Here is an 18,209-nt window from a genome sequence, read left to right as displayed (position 1 = left end):
ATAATAATAATAATAATAATAATAATAATGATGATAATATTCATCACCATCATCTTCATAATACTCATAATTATTGTTATTAATGTCATATTATTGTTTAATGCAAAATTTTGCTTCGGGTCCCTGGAAAGAAAAGTGAAAAAAAAGTGCCACAAAATTGGACAATTTCTTCTCAAATTAAGTCAGTGATTGACAGAACTTCTCTTTAAGAGTGATTAGCACATAAGCCTCACAGTGAAGAGGTCGCTGGTTTAATTACAGATCAGTCTTCCTGTGTAGACTTGATAGGTCCTCCTCATGCCCATGTGGATTTTCTCCAGGTACTTCGGTTTCCTCCCATATTCTGGAAAACATGCAATGGTAGGAATAAAAGACTCTCCAAATTGCCCTTAGGTCTGTTTGTGAGAATGAATGGATTATGGTCTATGTGTGTCCAGAGATTGAATGGCAACCAGTTCAGGGCGTACCTAAAGACAGCTGGGATAGCCTTCAGCACGCCCGCGACCCTAGTGAAGATAGGTGGCTAAGAAAATGGATAATTCAAGCCTTGTGATATCATTTTCCTGGGAGTATGGAATGTTATACTCTGGAGTGGAAGACCAGGTTGTTTGCATTGTCTCCAGACCCGTTGGCTCTGTGATTTACTTGAGGTGGTTGAACCTCGGGTGCCTAAATTTACCCACAACCACGCTGAAATGTGAAGCATTTCTTCTAATGGTCACCATGCTGCCCGTCAAGAAATCCCCGTACATTCATTAGTGGTTGGTTCAAGTTCCAGTGTGTATGTTTTGACTGGGCAACTTTTACTTCACGAATAAAAATGCCCACAGCAAGGTCCGTATTGGGTCCATCAAAACAGTTTGAAACATTGTCCTCATGCATGTTAACATATGTTGGGAACCGTTAAGATATGTCCTTTTTTTTTTCAATAACATCTCCATTTTTACTCAATACACTGTTTCACCTCATTAGTGCACAGCTGGCTAGAGCCTTGCTGCTTCACGGTGCTCCTCAAATGTGCCTTTGCATGAACATTTAGGAGGTTTCACGATATTGTATAAGTACGCCGAATGACTTGGCCCCCGCTTAATGTTGCATGTCAGCCGAGTAAGGGTCTCTCTCGTTCCTCCCGCGGTAAGTCTGTTAATGTTTAGAGTCAGGAGGCCCAGGGGACTCTAAATCCCATGGACACAAAGAGCCTCTGTGTGCCGGCGAGGTCACATCTGCCCAATGACTCTGCGTGCATATAGGGAGCACTCTATGGGCCATCACAGGGGCTTGCTGCAATTGCCCCACTTCCATAATACTCGTCTGTGTGCACCGCACTGGCCAGTGGGCTTGAAAGAGCTTGACATTTCACCGCACGCTCTTAAATTTGCTGTCACGTACTGCCCCATCCACTTAAAAAGCTAAGTCAAGTAATTTGACATACAGTAAATAATTTTTTTTCTTTATGTTGCATTTGTTTTTTATGGTTGGTTACATTTTTTATAGTTGGCCATTAAACTATATGCTAAATGCTATTGTAACTCACTTTTCACTCGACTCCGTTAACTTTATACATCACTAGTATTTTTTCGAACGATAAAATGAAGTCTTAAAGTGATTGTTTAGATGTAAAGATGACTGTAAGCTGCGTGAATGCAGCTCCTCTCATGTTTGTGCTGTACTACTTTTCCAGCGAAGTTTGCATTCACATCACAGCTAATTTGTTATGAGCGTTTATATTTCTAGAAACATATACTCACATCTGCACCAACAAAACACATTCAAGCCAGTTTGTTGCTTAAGGGTGTTTCTATAACAAATGTCTTTCCCAACTGCTGGTTTAGCATGCAAATTCCAACTATTGCTTTTGCCAATCAGGGTTGTTGCCAATCAGTGATGGGTTTCCATTCCAGTTTTTCACAAAATAAAAGTAATATTTGTATAATTTTGATCAAGTATAATTTCAACTTGTGTTTCCATTGAAGTGTTTTTTTGTTTCTCAGTCCAATCAGGGTGCCAAACCAGCTGAGTGGGTGCCAAACAAAGGGAAACACTTTTTAAAGAATCTTTGATTTTCCTTCTTTTATTTAACTTCAAATCCACACTCTGGGAGATAAGACAATTGGGAAGGCATGCACACGGGCATCCACACAAAGCCCTAAACATGAGTATGCAACACCTAAAGTTGTTTATTAAACCTCCGTGGTGTTGTTAGGATTACTTATTTTTTCGCTTCATGTTGTGGAGCCACCAGGAATCCAAAGATAAGACAAATAGGAGCCGTGTTCTTCCCGTGGACGTGACTGGTGGGTCACATGACTAGTAGTAATACATAAAGGTTGGTTTTTTTTCGTGACACATTATACTTGTATTTCCACCCATCTCAAAAGACTCATGAGAGCGTAAAAACTAATTTGTAATATTTGATTTTTCTTTCCAATACAAACTTGCTTTTGCGCAACTTGGATTTTTTTAGTGTTAGGGTTGTGGAAATAGTCCTGGTTTTGACTTGTGATTAAAAAAAAACACATTGCTTGATAGTCGCACAAACACTTCTAGTTGGACTGAACATTTTCTTTCACCATGTCTACCAAAACAATGTCAGCAAAGTTTCAATCATCAGATGTGAATATGTTGTTGTGTGGGGTATGTTGAGAGTACACCTTCCTACCTGATCTGCTCAAATTATATTCAAGGCTGACAATTGCACATGATAAAACTAGTCTGTTCATCTATGAGAGAGTAGAAGGTACAATAAATCTGGGAATCCCCCTGTTGCCATTACTCTACATACTTTAGGTTCTTACACATTAGAACAAATCCATTAAAGCCACTAAAACTAAGATGAACTTAGTATTCTTTATAGATTTTTTATTATACATTACGTCTTATTGTTCTAATTGAGTTTAGATGAAGTCATTCAAATAATAGATGTTTCCTCCATAGCTTACATTTGGGACTCTTTTCTTTAATGAAGGTCTTTAAAGGTGAAATTAAAGCTGCAGATCCAATTGCATCATCTTTTTTTTTATCACCCGAAACTAAAATACGCTAAAATACTCTAAACGGTTGTTCTTGTGTATCTGTTGTGTTTGTCAGTATTTTAACTTGCTTTACATGACGGGCATTGCATTTGATTTAAAGTGCGGTTGACAAATGTGCACTTTCTTAATGAGGCCTCACTTTGGCCAATCAGTGAGCATGCAGGACAGTCAGCGATGATCAAAAATCATTAGGCCCAGCCAGAGGAAGCCACCAGCGTACACTGGATCCAGTGTCGGCTCGATATGGCGATATCAATGAAAGTCTTTGTTTCACCGAGCGTAGCAAATTAGACATGCTACTGTGCTCGCTTAATGTACTCTGCTGCAATCCTGCCTGGCACATCCATGCTGAGTTTAGTGCCGGGATCTCATACAAAGTGCAAGTTAAATCCTGTTGACTACACAAGGCTACATTGTGGGTCAAGCGACCAGGACATCAGCTGGCAGAAAAATAATCTCCAATCATACAGTTAAAGTAAGTGCTGCTTTGCTAAGTAGCCAAGCAGCTGGAAGAAAAAAAAAAAAGCGAGAACCCAGAGCCCGGTTGACCTGTGACATGGTTTTAAAGCTTAGCCACTGGTCAGTAAAATGCACTCTTGCTGCATCCAGAGGGGTGGCACTCCAGGGACAAAGCGGAGGAGACCTTTAAAGGGGCGCCAATGACAGCGGAGGTTGGATGAGGTCAGTAAGGTTTGATACCATGCTATTGAGGCTTTAATTGCTCGTGGAGAGCCTATAGGGCCTTCTGTGCATCCACTGTGAAACGAGTGAAGCAGCCGGGGTAATTTATTACCGGCCGGGCCGAGATTACGGGAGTACGGTGTCCTTAAAAGCATGGTATGCACGGCGTGGCCCCTCTCCTCGGCTCAAGTGGTTGAATAGACGGCAATTGAGCTACTTGGGAGGTGGACCTAACGTTCTCATCCTGCTTCTTGTTGTCTAACGCTGCTAGGCCCACTCGCTCGCTCCAAAATGGCCTCATCTGGTTGCGCCGTGGCGGGATATCAATCTTAATGAAGCTGCCAGGCCAGTGTCGTATCAACTTTAGACTACAGGCCTTGATAAGCATACCAATTCTGTGTAACAATAGCTAGGGTAATAACCAGGACAATAAGGTCTTACAAAGGATGGAGTGTGGGGACATCTGAATTTTATGGCTGCTGTCCGGGTTGTTGTGCTTGTGCATAAATTGTCTCTCAGTGTGTGTGTGTCTGGAAGAATGTTTGTCTGCGGAGAAGTAGAAGACAACATGAAGCTTTACAAGTCATGGACTCCACACATCCAAATCGAAATGGAACTGTAACATGTCAGATTCACCACAAAGACAGATCACATGCACAGTGCACATGCTTATTCAAAGTAATTGAATGTCTCTAGGAAGAGTCTACAGGTCATGGTGTGAATATCAAATTATAGTGGAACCTCCGAGAGCAAATCCTAACCGACTGAATGCACAACATTTCAGGAGTTTATTTTTTTATTTATTATTTTTCCCAGTACAAACCCCCCAATAAAATACATTTTTTTGTGTTCTGAATGATCAGTGTATCACTGCTTAATAAAAACAAAATGAAACATAGTAACATAATAACATAATAAACAAAGACGAGAATATTGAGAATTAATAAACTTGATTAATAAATGACTGTATGTTAATGCTACCCAATTCACACCATCAGCTTTTAAATGGTGTGGCCTCGAGTAATATTATCAAGAACATGGCAATATACTTTCATGCAAGTGAATTTTGACCAACTAACTGCTTGTAAGTGTTCTCATTTTTTTTAATTTTTTTTTTTTTAATGTTGTGGCTGAAGGTGCATTGCCAACTGTAGTGTTCAGTTTTTTGTTTTCCATTTCACTATAGCACAGGGTCATAATACGATTGGATTTTTCACAAGTTTTTATTTAATTTGGTTTGTCACATGAGGAGCAAATTTTAGCCCCAAAAACATACAGGACACGGAAAGGGGAAAAGTAGAAAATTATCATGCACAAAAATCTAGCATAACCACAGCACATATCAAAAAGTATTCTTGGAAAAGTAGGGCTGGAAAACTATATTCGAAAACTAATCTGGGAAATTAGACTTGGAAAGAAACTAGGAAGGCAGCTTGGCATCTTCACCTGACTTTCTGACTGCATGTTACTGAGAACTGAGAGCTTGAATACTGCCAAGTATCAATTCAATATGTCATATTAAACCAAACTAAAAAGGCAGAGAATCTGCATGGCAACTGTAACATCAAGGAACCAGTCACAATAGTAAACATAGGACCCAGTATGACGACGGTTATGAACTGATAAATACGAAAAGAGTTTGATGGATACATATGACCATTATGACAAAGGTGGTGAGTATGTGTCCTTAGCGACTACACATGAAATGTATCACCACATGACTTTTGATTTTTAAATTTGTTTCAGTCGGATTTTAGAGCCATTTCATTCGTTTTTGTTTTTTTTTTTTACTTTTTTTTTTTTTGACCATCCTTCTTTTGTCCGAACATACAGCAATAAACGTGTTAGCTATTTAAGATAGGTTTGGATTCCCTGTCATAGAGTGAATTAGTTTTATAAATGTACTATAAAATTTGAGTTTTTTTTTTTTTTAATTTGTTTCACCTTTTACTCAATTTCGTTTTTGGAAAAGTAAGCAAAATATTGACCAAGTGATGGCTCGTGACTAGAAAGGCTCATCAATTGAGGCATGCTTAAGTCAAGGGACTGATATAATTGTATTTACAGTATGGTGTTATCTCAGCCGCCAGATAGACAGTCTAGAGTGGGGGGAAAACACGGTTGCCTGCTTACTGACTGCTTGTGATTTGGAGGGCATTAGAGGACAATGTGTGACTTTGTGTTTATATTGCGTCTCAAGGCTTTTGTCACATGAGGCCAAAGATGAGCGCCATTGCTTTTTTAATTTATTACGGTGGCTTTATATGGCTTTACCATGCACATTAGAGGCATCAGTTGACACTTTCATTCGCTGATTCTCTAGGATTAAATATTGAGGAGAAGACGTTAACCGCAAACTTATTTGAGAGGAAAGGAGGGGAGGCGGGAATTTCCATGCTGACTTCCTCGCAAGAGCAGTTAGACTTGTGGTTGGATGTTTGATGTCAGCTTGGAGGAATTTGTTTGCACAAATGGCTTATATGTCATTGAGTCCTTTTATTACCTTTCTGGAACCATCTAATTGTAGGCATGGAATTTGGGCTGAGATCACATTTTCTGCATTTCAAACAGCTTTGACGCTCCGGCTGAATCTGAAATCACTTTTGATTTAGAGCTTTACGACACCAAGATGTGTGATGATCCACTTGATTCATTCATCGGATAAAAGCTGACAGACGCCACCGAGCAGACTCGCTTGTCACAGTCGGCTTTTTGAATGGCAAGCCTTTAATCTCGCTTTTGCGGTTCAAAAGAGTTAATTAAAACGACACCAGTGGGCTTACACTGTACAGACCCGCATGTACCCAAGCCGTCGTAATAGGAATTCTTCTTTCCCCTTATCTGTTTTGACACTGATACAGAAATAATAAACACATCCACACCATGCAGGTAGAAACAATTCACACTTGTATATCTGATCAATGTGAGGATGATTGGTGAGGTGGCTTCACGCAGTCTATGGCGAGGCTCAGCTGGACATATGAGATATTTATAGATCCAACCACTCTGCGGATTGATTGTCTGGTGGGTTGTTTCGTATCGATCCCAGTTTGAGGAAACAGCAAACACGCCACAGGTCGGACATCCACGCACACCTTGGGAATGTGGAGGCTGGAAACATTTCATGGATGGGGTGGTGGGAGGTAGCGATACACAGTCGCCTCAACAGTCGAACCTCTCTAAGGTCATATAATTCACAATTAATACAGGGAAAATACCACATTCAAACTGTCTTCAAACAAGACCACACTGATCCATACTAAAGCTCATTGTGTGCACAGTAGTGAGGGACTGGTCCAACACATAAATTGGAGCAATGAATGAAGTGGAAGGGTATGGAGAGGAAAACAAATCACCTGGGATAAGTGTAGAGCATGGAGTCTAACAAGTTGATTTTCATCATAAGATGTACATTTGCTGACCCAGCAACCCTCAGATGCATGCTAGTGGGTCAGGTACAAAAAAATCCTGAAGTGCTTAGCTGCTGAAATTGAGAATGAGAGGGTATCTAGTGTCTTCTAGTTGCCCAGCCAACTTTCCCACAGAAAACCTTCGCCCAGGAAAGGGAGAAACAGTAGACCGAACTAACTCTTCAAACCAAACTAATTGGTCTATTGAGCACAGCCCAGGACTAGGAAATGCAGGCTGGGCTCACTTTTGAAATCGCAGCAACCAACCCGCAACCAGACCCGATCCTCTTGTCCAAGACCTCCGGCATGTCTTCATCATTTAGCTGACTGTCCCGGGGGATAGAGGGATACATCAGAATCGGGCATTTTGCAAGCACCTGCATTTACTTGAGAAAACAATGACCGAACCGGTGCTTAGGTGTCGATTTGTTGTTTTTGTTTTGTTTTTTTTTTCCTCTAAACAATGCTAAAAAGGAAATTGGTCAATAAACAGTAATTGGGGAAAATTGTTTTGGATACAGTTAAATGCAAGACGGAATTGTATTTTTTACTCAATGAATCGATGAAATAATCATTAGAATAATCAATTCTAAAAATAAAAATGGTCAGTAGTGACATCCCTACAGCTGGGCACATGCGAGTGGGGTTACATTCCCTGTTTTTCGATCCAAATAAGAATGCCCTTTCTGTCCACACAGTGCGGCTTGGCCCGGCTACTCGGCAATTACGCGGAGGTAAAGAAGGAGAGCGTAAGGGAGAAAAGCCTGCGTGCCCCCGCTGCTATAATTTAGGGCGCTCTTATCCATGCCATCAGTTCAGATTGTAATTCAAGAAGCAACAGTGTGGAGGGCCTGCTCCTTTTTTATGCACGGCCATTATTGGGGGGTGGGGAGGAGTGAGATACAGTAGTGGCTTTTAGCACACGAGAGGCCAGACACAGATTGGCTGTCGAAGTGTTTTACAATTGAATGTGCTAAAGCGCTGCCACCAGCCACACAGGAAGCCAAGCATGCGGGCCCTGATTCAGGCTTTCTCTCACTTGCCGCCCCTCCAAGCCCCGTCCACCCCTCCCGCCGTCCTCTACCGCGGGCCTCAGTGATGGCCGGTGAGGACCGGGGCTGTTATCCCCCTCGGTAATTACCACCATTAAAGCTAATCCTGCTCCAATTCAAGCTGCTTTTGTTTTCAGCTTTATCTCCTCAGTTATGGAGAGTTTCTCCTTTCAGAGCAGCGCACAAAAGACACAGTTTCAGAGTTGGTAATTATGTTATATTCCCCTCCTCCTCTTGCAGAGACAAGGATGGAAAGTAGTCGAGGTGGTGGACAGGTGTATACGGGATGGCTCTCCATCTTCTTTGACCTTTGTCTGCTCTTCATATCGCTAAACTCATTTTCACTTATTTTCATTCTGGGCGACGAGAAAGATTAGCGTCAAATTTGGCGCTGGATGAGAGATTAACAAGATGGAGCGTGAATTTATCAATCTCTGTGACAATACTGCCGCACATGTAATTATTCCGGCACTTATTAGCATGATGGTAATGCTGCCGGATAATTTTTCGCAGTAATTGCGGCTCTATTTTTACGACGCCTTAACTGCTATTAATCACATTGATGATTCGGTAAATGTAGCGCAAAGATTTCCATTCACTTCCATTTCCTCTGACCTATCGCTCAGCAGATCAGCCTCTTATCACACGAATAAAAAGATCATTGTTACATAAAAGAGACGGCTCCTGTCGTGCAGGACCAGCTTTGATGGATTTTTTTTTTTTTTTCAAACAAAATTTTTCCCTAATCAACTCTATGTCATCATTTTCAATTACCACCCTCTACATTTTTTCCCCTATGAGCTAGCAAGTTAAAATGATATTCAGCTGTTGAAATTTGACTTGTTTTCTGTATTAATAATATTCGAATACTGCGTGCGAGTACTCATACAGTTATAATTGTGTATCATTTTGTGTAGCAGTATTCAACTCATTATCACATTTCATTCATAAATACGATAACACAATTACACTGAATGTTAAATTGATTTTACTAAGGAGTTATTCAATAGTAAAAAGATAAGCCAGATAATAAATCCATGTAATACAAATGAAACTGAATCGCACAGTAACCTTTTACAAATAACTCGCTGGATCATTTGGAATTTCAATATTTGATCCCTACAATATGTATGGGCATTCATTATAATTGTATTTCTTATGGGTAAAATTTGATAAAATTCGAGGTTTCACCGTATTTAATAAATTACAGCAATACATTTCTCGCAGGTTTCACCTGATTTTTTTTTGTTGTTTGTTTTTTTTTTTCCCCACCAATGTGAGTGACGTCACAGTTTCTGCAATGTCTGGAAAAGTACTACCTCTGTATTGCTCCCACATCAGCGCCATCTGAAAGAATATTCTCAACTACTGGGGAAAAATTAACACAAGGGGATGCTTGAAAAAAATAAATGTTTTTGGTTAATGTTCATAGATGTCAGTGGTGTGCTGCTTTTGAAAAATAATACATAGAATTTGTCTATTCCAACAATTTATTTCAGTTTTTTTTTTTTTGCAGTCATAGTTAATATATATGCCACATATAGACACAATATATATATATATATATATATATATATATATATATATATATATATATATATATATATATATATATATATATATATGCATAAATAAAGGAGCCACTCAGATCTATTCCATCTCTGAAGTAGATGCAAACAAGTAATTTGCCAACAAGCACCGGCTGCTCACGCACATCATTAAAAAATTACCATCTGACGAGCGCAACCATGAACACAATTGGTGTGACAGTCACCAGGAATCCATCTACACGGCTTTCCTCCGGCATGTTATCATGTTTGCCGGAGTCACCCACTCGCAGCTCATCTTCGCTCCAGATGGCGCTTCACTTCCTGGTCCCGGGCCTGCTGTGCTGGGACCATCTCTGATTGGTGAGTCCACCTGCTCCCCCTTCCTCCGCCGGCCAAATGATTGACAAGCACCTTCCCCAAACAGAGGCCCCGACGCTGGCGGCGTTCTGTCGCTGAGTGACAGCCCCCATGGTGCGTGCCTCCCCGCTGACCATTCTGGGCATGACATCATTAGTTTCTCTCTATCAAACAGCTGTTTGGGATTCCTGGTGTTCACTAAATCAGACGTCTAACTGCACACTGAACGTAAATAACACCAATTAGGTATCCCACAAATATGCTGTCAGTGGCGGGATGCATTGCACATTTGTCGATGAGGTAAATCACAGCTCATGTTTATTGATTTAAACCAACAGTAAGGTATAATTGAGAGTTTTATTTTTATTCCCTGGCTACCCTGACGCAAATAAAACTTGGCAGGGTTGTAACACATTATAACACCGTGTTGTGATATAAACTTTCATCATTCAAACATGCGGCATAGTTGGTACAAGTGTTGCACATGAAGGAAATAAAAATATATCGTTAACAGATTCTAGTATATCAAAACACAGGAAGTGTCCTGTCCGATGTGCCGATGTATGAAACCCCTAACGTCGTTGTTTTGAAATATTTGGGGAGCCAGTGGGTCACCTGAATCATGAACCATCCTGCCAGAAAACTCTCCCTTCAAGCAGTAGCAATTTACTTTTACTAAAAGCTAAGCCTTTGAATGAGTCACTCATCGTTTTTCACATAAGATTTTTACTTTATGTACAGTACTTTTATGCAGCTATTTTCCACCCTTCAAGGTACATCTAAAAGCCTTCAATCTTCTCAAAAAATGATAGTGCACCTTTTAATCTGGCGGGTCTTATACAGCACATAAATCACCTGTTTTGATATTTGCAGAACGAATTAATAAAATTACTCGATCGCTATGTAAATGCTTCCATTTTTACCTCTGCATTACAGTTATATATGTATTTTTTTACAATTGAAAACCCCCTTTTAAATTTTTGTATGCTATATATGCTTCATCATTTTTTGTGATCATATGGGGACAAGGTGCAAAAAGTGCAAGTTTTTGTAAAAGAAAGCGGGATTTTATAAGACAAATCCAGAAATTGTTTTTAAATCAACAAAACTATATAATTTAAGGGTTTTGCTTTCCATTGAATTTTAGAAAATGAGTTCAACATTTGATTGAATCATAATTATATTCTTTTAAACTCTTGATTCATCTTGGCATTGATCCAAACCATATTTTAATATAATCAAGACGTATGTTTTCTCATTTTATTCTTAACTGATCACCTGTTAATAAAGTTTGACTTTATTGTTTGATTGTTTTGATAATCCGGTGCGCCTTATAGTGCGGAAAATACAGTAGTTGAAATCAGGACTGAACCCTGTGTGATATTATGCAGATACAGTACTGTTTTTGTTCTCTTTGTTGAGCACCGTGTTACTTTGCGCTATATAAATATTTCTGCCTTACACTGTGATTTTGAAAAGGTGGTCGTCACTCATCTTACTCATTGCAGCAAAATCTAATGTACTATAGTTGAGGAACTTATATATTAATTTACAATACAGTATACTCTCATGAAACACAGGAGACAGGCCCCTATGTGCATTGTCGAATGAAGTTTGAGTGAAGGAGTATGTGGTCAGTTGAACTTTTAGGATCATGATCCTTTGTGTAAATGCCCGCAGAATGTGTACGTATATATCGTACAGTAGATATGCGCTTGTGTGTGTCATAGAGGAAAGAAGGCAGATGCATCAGTCCCTTGAGGAACACAACACACACATATAAACACACACATACAGTTTGTACAATAGCTAATGGCAACATGTCCTCCAGCACCCGCGGGCATCCTTGGGCAATATGCTGGCACAGCACCTTGAGCAATGTATCCAGTTATCATTGAGGCCACAGGCTGTGGTAGCCATAAGCAGCAACTTTGCCTTTTTTTTTTTTTTTTTTTTTTTTTTGAGGAGGGGAGGTCATATGAAGGCTTTCATCTTGAGAGAAGATGCACATTTTGAAAAAGAAGTTCAATAATGCAAAATCAATGTTTATTTACATGTGTTTGTGTTTTATATGTATGCTGTGGAGTGTGTTTTTTTTTTTTTTTTTTGGACTAGAGCACACTCTGGATTATAAATTATGAAGTGTGAACATGTTTATCTTCTTCTTTCCAGCTCGTTCATAGACTCCATCATGTTCTTTCCAATATGTGTGAATCATAATTTCAAACTTTTTGAAAAGTAAAATAAATAACAGTAAATCTTCTGTTTGGGTCTTTTTCAGTTTGGCCCTAATATTCCTTAGTCAAAATTGTTTCTTCAAGGAAGGCCATATAAATAATAAATCTGACATTTTTGTGAGCCGTCAAGCAGGACTTCACAACCACCTTAAAAATGACAAATTATTTCAATTTGAAGAAGCAGCCTTGAGCACTCGTGTGTGTTTAATGCTGTTCCAGTCTCTCAAATTATTGAAAACACTTTGACGTGAGGAGACTTTGTTTAATGCTGTTGTCACCTCATTGCAGGCAATTTGTGACCACAAGGCATTTGGATTGTTATCGTGCCGTTGTAGATATTTTTCTCAACTGTGAGGAGAAAGTGTGTTTCTTATTCTGTGGAGATTAGCCATCTGGCTGTGGGATGCAGGGATCTCTCTGCTTGTTAGTGACTCGCTTTCACAGTTCCTCCCTCAACCGAGCTCAAAGCGTACTGAGTGACACCGCTGCCCACTCACACTGACAAAAATACTCCACTAACTGGATAGCATATGTGAGGCATTCACCGCAGGCCTTAGGCTTTGTGTGTGCGTGCGTGTGCGCGTGTGAATGTGTGCATGTACAAAAAGTAAAAAGAAAAACGGCCAAAAAGTGTCTTTCGTTTTGTCCTTTTCCATACTCTATGGGAGATGGGGGAATTAAAAGAGAAGTCGTGCAGATGTCTTTCCTCGATAAACTGGCTTCTCTTGTCAAAATCCTAGACGTTTCTCCCTCCGAGGGTTTGCGTGTGTGAATATTTGTCCAAAGTTGGCGCTGAAAGTCATGAGTGGTGAGCACATGTGGGAAAAGGTAGGCTGAAATATATCGGACAAATTGGACTTTGTCAGCTGGTGCCTGCAAAGTTCTTTCGATGGTCTAATTGAAGTTGACGCGGCTTTAGGTCTGCAACTTCCTCTTTGGCTTGCCCTCTATTTGTCTTTTTGCTCATGTTAGAGCCATTCGTCATATTGCGCTCATTGCTCTGCTGAAAAGCTAAAAAAAACATGGATCCCATCGAATACAGCTTTCATTGTCGGAAAATGCTATATCTGGTAACTAACTTTTGCTACTTGGCAGGGAGTGGGAAATGTGAAATGTCCACAGATAATCATTTGAATGAACATTAGAGTAAATTAGGCAGGAACAGTAACAGAAAGTTTAATTTTGTTTTTTTACTGAGTCTCGAAATAACAGAGAAAACATTCTATATTACTTTTCAACACTTAGAGATACATACATTTGCTCAATCTCATCTAATCAATTCTAATTTAATCTTGTATATAGCAATTCTGTTGTTTTACACGATTGCACACCGTTGAATAGCAGTCAATAGAGCCAAGACCCAACTTTACAGTATGAACAATGAAAATGCATTTTCTGGGTTGTATTCATCAATAGGATTCTAAACTAATTTAACCATTTTCAGCAGTAAAATGAGTACCAGCCAAAAGGAGGGGACCACTCTGTGAAAATACTTATTTTATAGATGTGTGAGAAAAGGTCACGGTCATGGTGACCAACCAAGTAGTGATCTCGAAGACAGTCAAGCAGTCGGTTCATTTTCATGCAAATTTGTATGAAATTTTCTGTTTTTAAGCATAAATACAGCATAAAACTGATTATTATGCAATGACAATTTTTTTTTGCATTTTTCCTAAAAGGAGGGTTCCCAGATCTATAAATATTCAAATATTTATAGAATATAGTATTAAAATCCCAAACAAGGTTTTGACCTTGGGTTTTCAGCACATTTTTTCTCTATGTACAGGAGCAAAAAAAGCGCCAAAAAATAAAAATAAAAAATTGAAAATACCACCATGTGGTGACCCATTTTATTGGCCCACACCCAAAATGTTAACAATTTGTCTGTAGACAGATTCCTTCCTTGCTTCCTTCCTTTATCTTACCCACTTGTCCTCACAAGGTTCGTGGGCATGTTGGAGCCTATCCCAGCTGTTCCCTCTAAGTATGCTGTGTATACTCTGAAATGGTTTTCAGCCAATCTAAGGGCACACAAAGATGGACAGAAATTCACACTCACTAACAGACTAACAGACCAAAGGAATGCCGAACGTGCCCGCCAGTCTTCCACCATGGCGCCAAGTTCAAAACCATTTACATTTACCTTCCATTATAATTTATACGCAGCCCTCCATAATCAACTTAATCACAAAACTAACTTTAACTGGCATTTAACCTTTTTAAAAACACTATTTACTCCTTCTGTGTTTTGTCATATGAAGTTCACAATCCATCCATCTGTCCATTATCTGTAACCCCTTATCCTCACTTAGGGTCACTATCCCAGCGCCTATCCCAGCAGTCTTCAGGCCAGGGACACCCTGGATTGGTTGACAGCCAATCGCAAGACACACAGTGATGAACAACCATTCAAGCACTCAATTCCAACTAAGGATAATGTTTTTGGAATGAGGGGTAAACCGGAGTCCTCTTAGAGAACCTACGCGAGCTCGGGGAGAACATGAAAAGTCCACACAGGAAGGCCTAAGCGAGCTAGATTTGGACTCGGGACTCTGACCTGTGAAATGCTAAACACTTTTTCACCGAACCACACCCATCATTTCAGTTGGCAGGAAATGTCAAAATATGTTTTCCATTGTATTAATTCATGAAAATAATTGAGTTATCTTAATATATATCCACAAAAACTAACTATTTACTGCTGAAAATTGCTAAAGTTCAATATCTCTTAGACTTTCTCACAACATTCTACGGAATAGAGCATTAGTATAGTAGTAGCTCATTTCATCAGCAAATCAAAACAAACCCTTGGATCTATGATTTTTCCATGATCCATTTCAGACATTTAGTGAAATTGATGGAATTGATGTGAATGCAATAATTCACAAAGAAACGGAAATGACAGACTTACCAACAAATATACCTCAACTTTGGCAAGGGGACATCTCTCTGCTAAGCAGAACTACTCTTCGAGCACAGTGAAGTGAGGAAATGTTCACAGGGGGGCACCCGCACACGTACACACACGCATACACATGCACACACACGCACACACAGTCTGCTAAGGACCTATAAACAAGAAACCTCTTTGACATTTATGCAGGGCTGCTGCTTCTTTTCAGATGCACTGTGGGGTATGACAATACCCGCTGCAGGAGAGGCATTGAAAAGACTTGCGGGGAGACAGGAAGCTTCCACTAGCACGCTGCACCTGGTCTACCTACACAAGCAGCACAAAAACATCCACTTGATTGAGTGAATGCTGCAGGACAATAGACCCAATAAAAGAAATAGAGTGATGAAACAATGCCAAATGATGTCACCTGGCAGTCAAGCGGACTCCCGCCTCAGTGCCGCTCTGCTCGGCCGCCGCTGACCGTTCCGAGTCACTTATGCCCTACTTTGTTTGCGCTCCAATTTTCAGCTCTTGCTGTTCAAATGGCTCGCCAAGGCAATTTTTCAAAACACACTTCACAGATATTACGGGTACCCATGAAAGACCCCCGGAGGAACATTTGCATGGAGGAGTGTTTATACTTCTCATTGATAGTCCATTTACTCCGGCAAACATCAAAGCACAGAGTATCAGCTTTGTTGAATGCCATTTACGCTGGCACGCCACGTTGATGAAACAGACCGAAAGAGGCTCACTCTCAATGCCTCTTCTATACTCTGAGGAAGCCACAGAATTGATATGGGCTGCATGACAAAACAATCAAATGAATAAAAAGTAAGTTCATTTTGACATCTTTGGCTGATTCATGCTCCCATTTGCTAATATGAAAATGCCTTGCTCCTCAGCGAGGAACCAATTTGATGTAGTGGAACTGCAGTACTGATGGTTTCTTACAATAAAAACCCATCAGTTTTGGGCATGAGTTTGAATACTTTTTCTTTGAATCTTCATGTGACTGCCATGCCTTGCCATTTTTGTGTTGATGGATGAGTTAAGTCACTTTTGACCGATAGGGTTCGAGATCCCAAGAAAACAGGATACATCATCCAAGTACTCCCCTCAATGTGAGGAGGTTTGCGGCAATCTAAAAACTGAGTTGCTTGTGTCCGTCTGTCCATCCTTTTGTAATGTCCGTCCAGATGTCTGTCCGTCTGTTCATCCATTCATCCATTTCACTGCTCTCCTATCCTCATAAGGGTCTTAGGTGTCCTTGAACTTATCCCAGCTGACTTTGGGAACAAGGGTGGATACATTCTAGATTGGGTGCCCAGCAGTCATAGGACACAAGACAAACAAGCAAACACAATGTCAAACACGCGACCTAAGATAAGCTAAATTAATTATGTTCCAAGCACTGACCCCTGTGGGACACCACAGGAAGCCCGCTAAAACAGGGTTTGTGGTGCAAAGTGATCCATTTCCTGGTACCAGCCTGCGGCCCAGTGGTTGGGAACAACTAGACTCACACACAAAAGCCTTAGTCTGTGTATTCAGGTTGACTGATTTCATGAGTATCACATAACCAGGACCTTAGTTAGCTTCCTGTGTTCCTTCTCCATTTGGTTCCCATTTAACTCGCTTCAAAGCCAATAAAACACTAGTCAATTACAACAAACTGGGAACTTCATATTACGCAAATAGGCCAATTATATTAAACCCAGCATGCTAGGAGTCAAAATGAAAAAAAAGAAAAGTGTTTAAAAAGACGACGTAAAGAAGCAGGGATTCGGGTAGAAAAGCGACCGATTTGGGGATTTCAATCTGCCAGTTAATCTTCAAACAGCAAACTGGCAGTGTGCTGGTCACTGATAAAGGCTGTTGTGGTCTGTCATCACACAGCCTTCAGTGCTCCTATCAGGACGTCATTTGGAATCAGGGAAACCGCTAAGGGCAAGTGGTGAAAGGCCACAGAAATAAGGTGCGTCTGTCTGTGCTCAGTTCACTTTTATTCCCCAAGCCTGCCAGAATTTAAATGCGCTGCTTTGGCTTGCGCCTCGGCGGTATGACCCCTGTCCGAGACTTACCCTCCCCCCACCTTTTTGTCTCCCAGCATGCACAAACACACACTCTCACACAAAAACACATGCATGTCCGTGTCGTAAAGTCAATCGCTGATCGTGTGATCGTGGGTAATTGTGTGAGGCGAGGCCATAAAGTCTACCCAAAAAGTGTGTGTTAGTGTTTTATTGGAAGGTGTGCTTTTACGTCTGGGGACGACGGTGCTGAAAGGTGAGACGGGGAGGTATCAAAGAGCTGACTTTGTTGTTTAAAGACAACCCACCCTCGATTCCCTTCACCCTCTTACCTCGAGGTGGACTGCTGGTGAAAGACAGTGTTTACTGCGCACCGACTGACACTGTAAAGGCGCCCCGGCTGGGGAGCTAATTGAATACGGCAGAAAGAGTCACCCGTCCTTGTGTCCGTATAAGATTTCATAATTCATCCTGACAGAAGATCATTTGAGATTCATACATCAGTTTCAGATAACTTCATTCATTCAGCAAAACTTATTACAGACATGAATTGCTGGAGTAAATCTGCTCCTTGGCTTCTCTGCAGTATCTCCAGATACCTGTAAATTTTGCAAAACTGCTTGTTTGCAGATCAATTTTCCAGTCATGGAGAAAATATGTCAATTATATCTTTACAATGATAAAAACCATGCAGAATAATCTTCACACTGTGTTTTAATCGATACCTGCAAACGTAGAACAATAACCTTGAAGTTGAGTCTTGCATTCAGAAATGGTTTTCTCACATACAACTTCTTCAGATTTAAACAAGCAGCTACCAGGGGTCATCTTTTACAATATGTACATAAAGTACATTTTTACTGTGTATGTCGGCACGCTATACATATATCCTAGTGTGACCTATTTGCATCCAAACAAGATTACATGTAGCCATAGCCTTGGTGTGTGACCTCCAGCACAA

Source organism: Hippichthys cyanospilos, chromosome 14 (genome assembly GCF_059441005.1).
Source record: "Hippichthys cyanospilos isolate Australia breed blue-spotted pipefish chromosome 14, RoL_Hcya_1.0, whole genome shotgun sequence".
NCBI lineage: Eukaryota > Metazoa > Chordata > Actinopteri > Syngnathiformes > Syngnathidae > Hippichthys > Hippichthys cyanospilos.
This window is presented reverse-complemented; position numbering follows the sequence as displayed.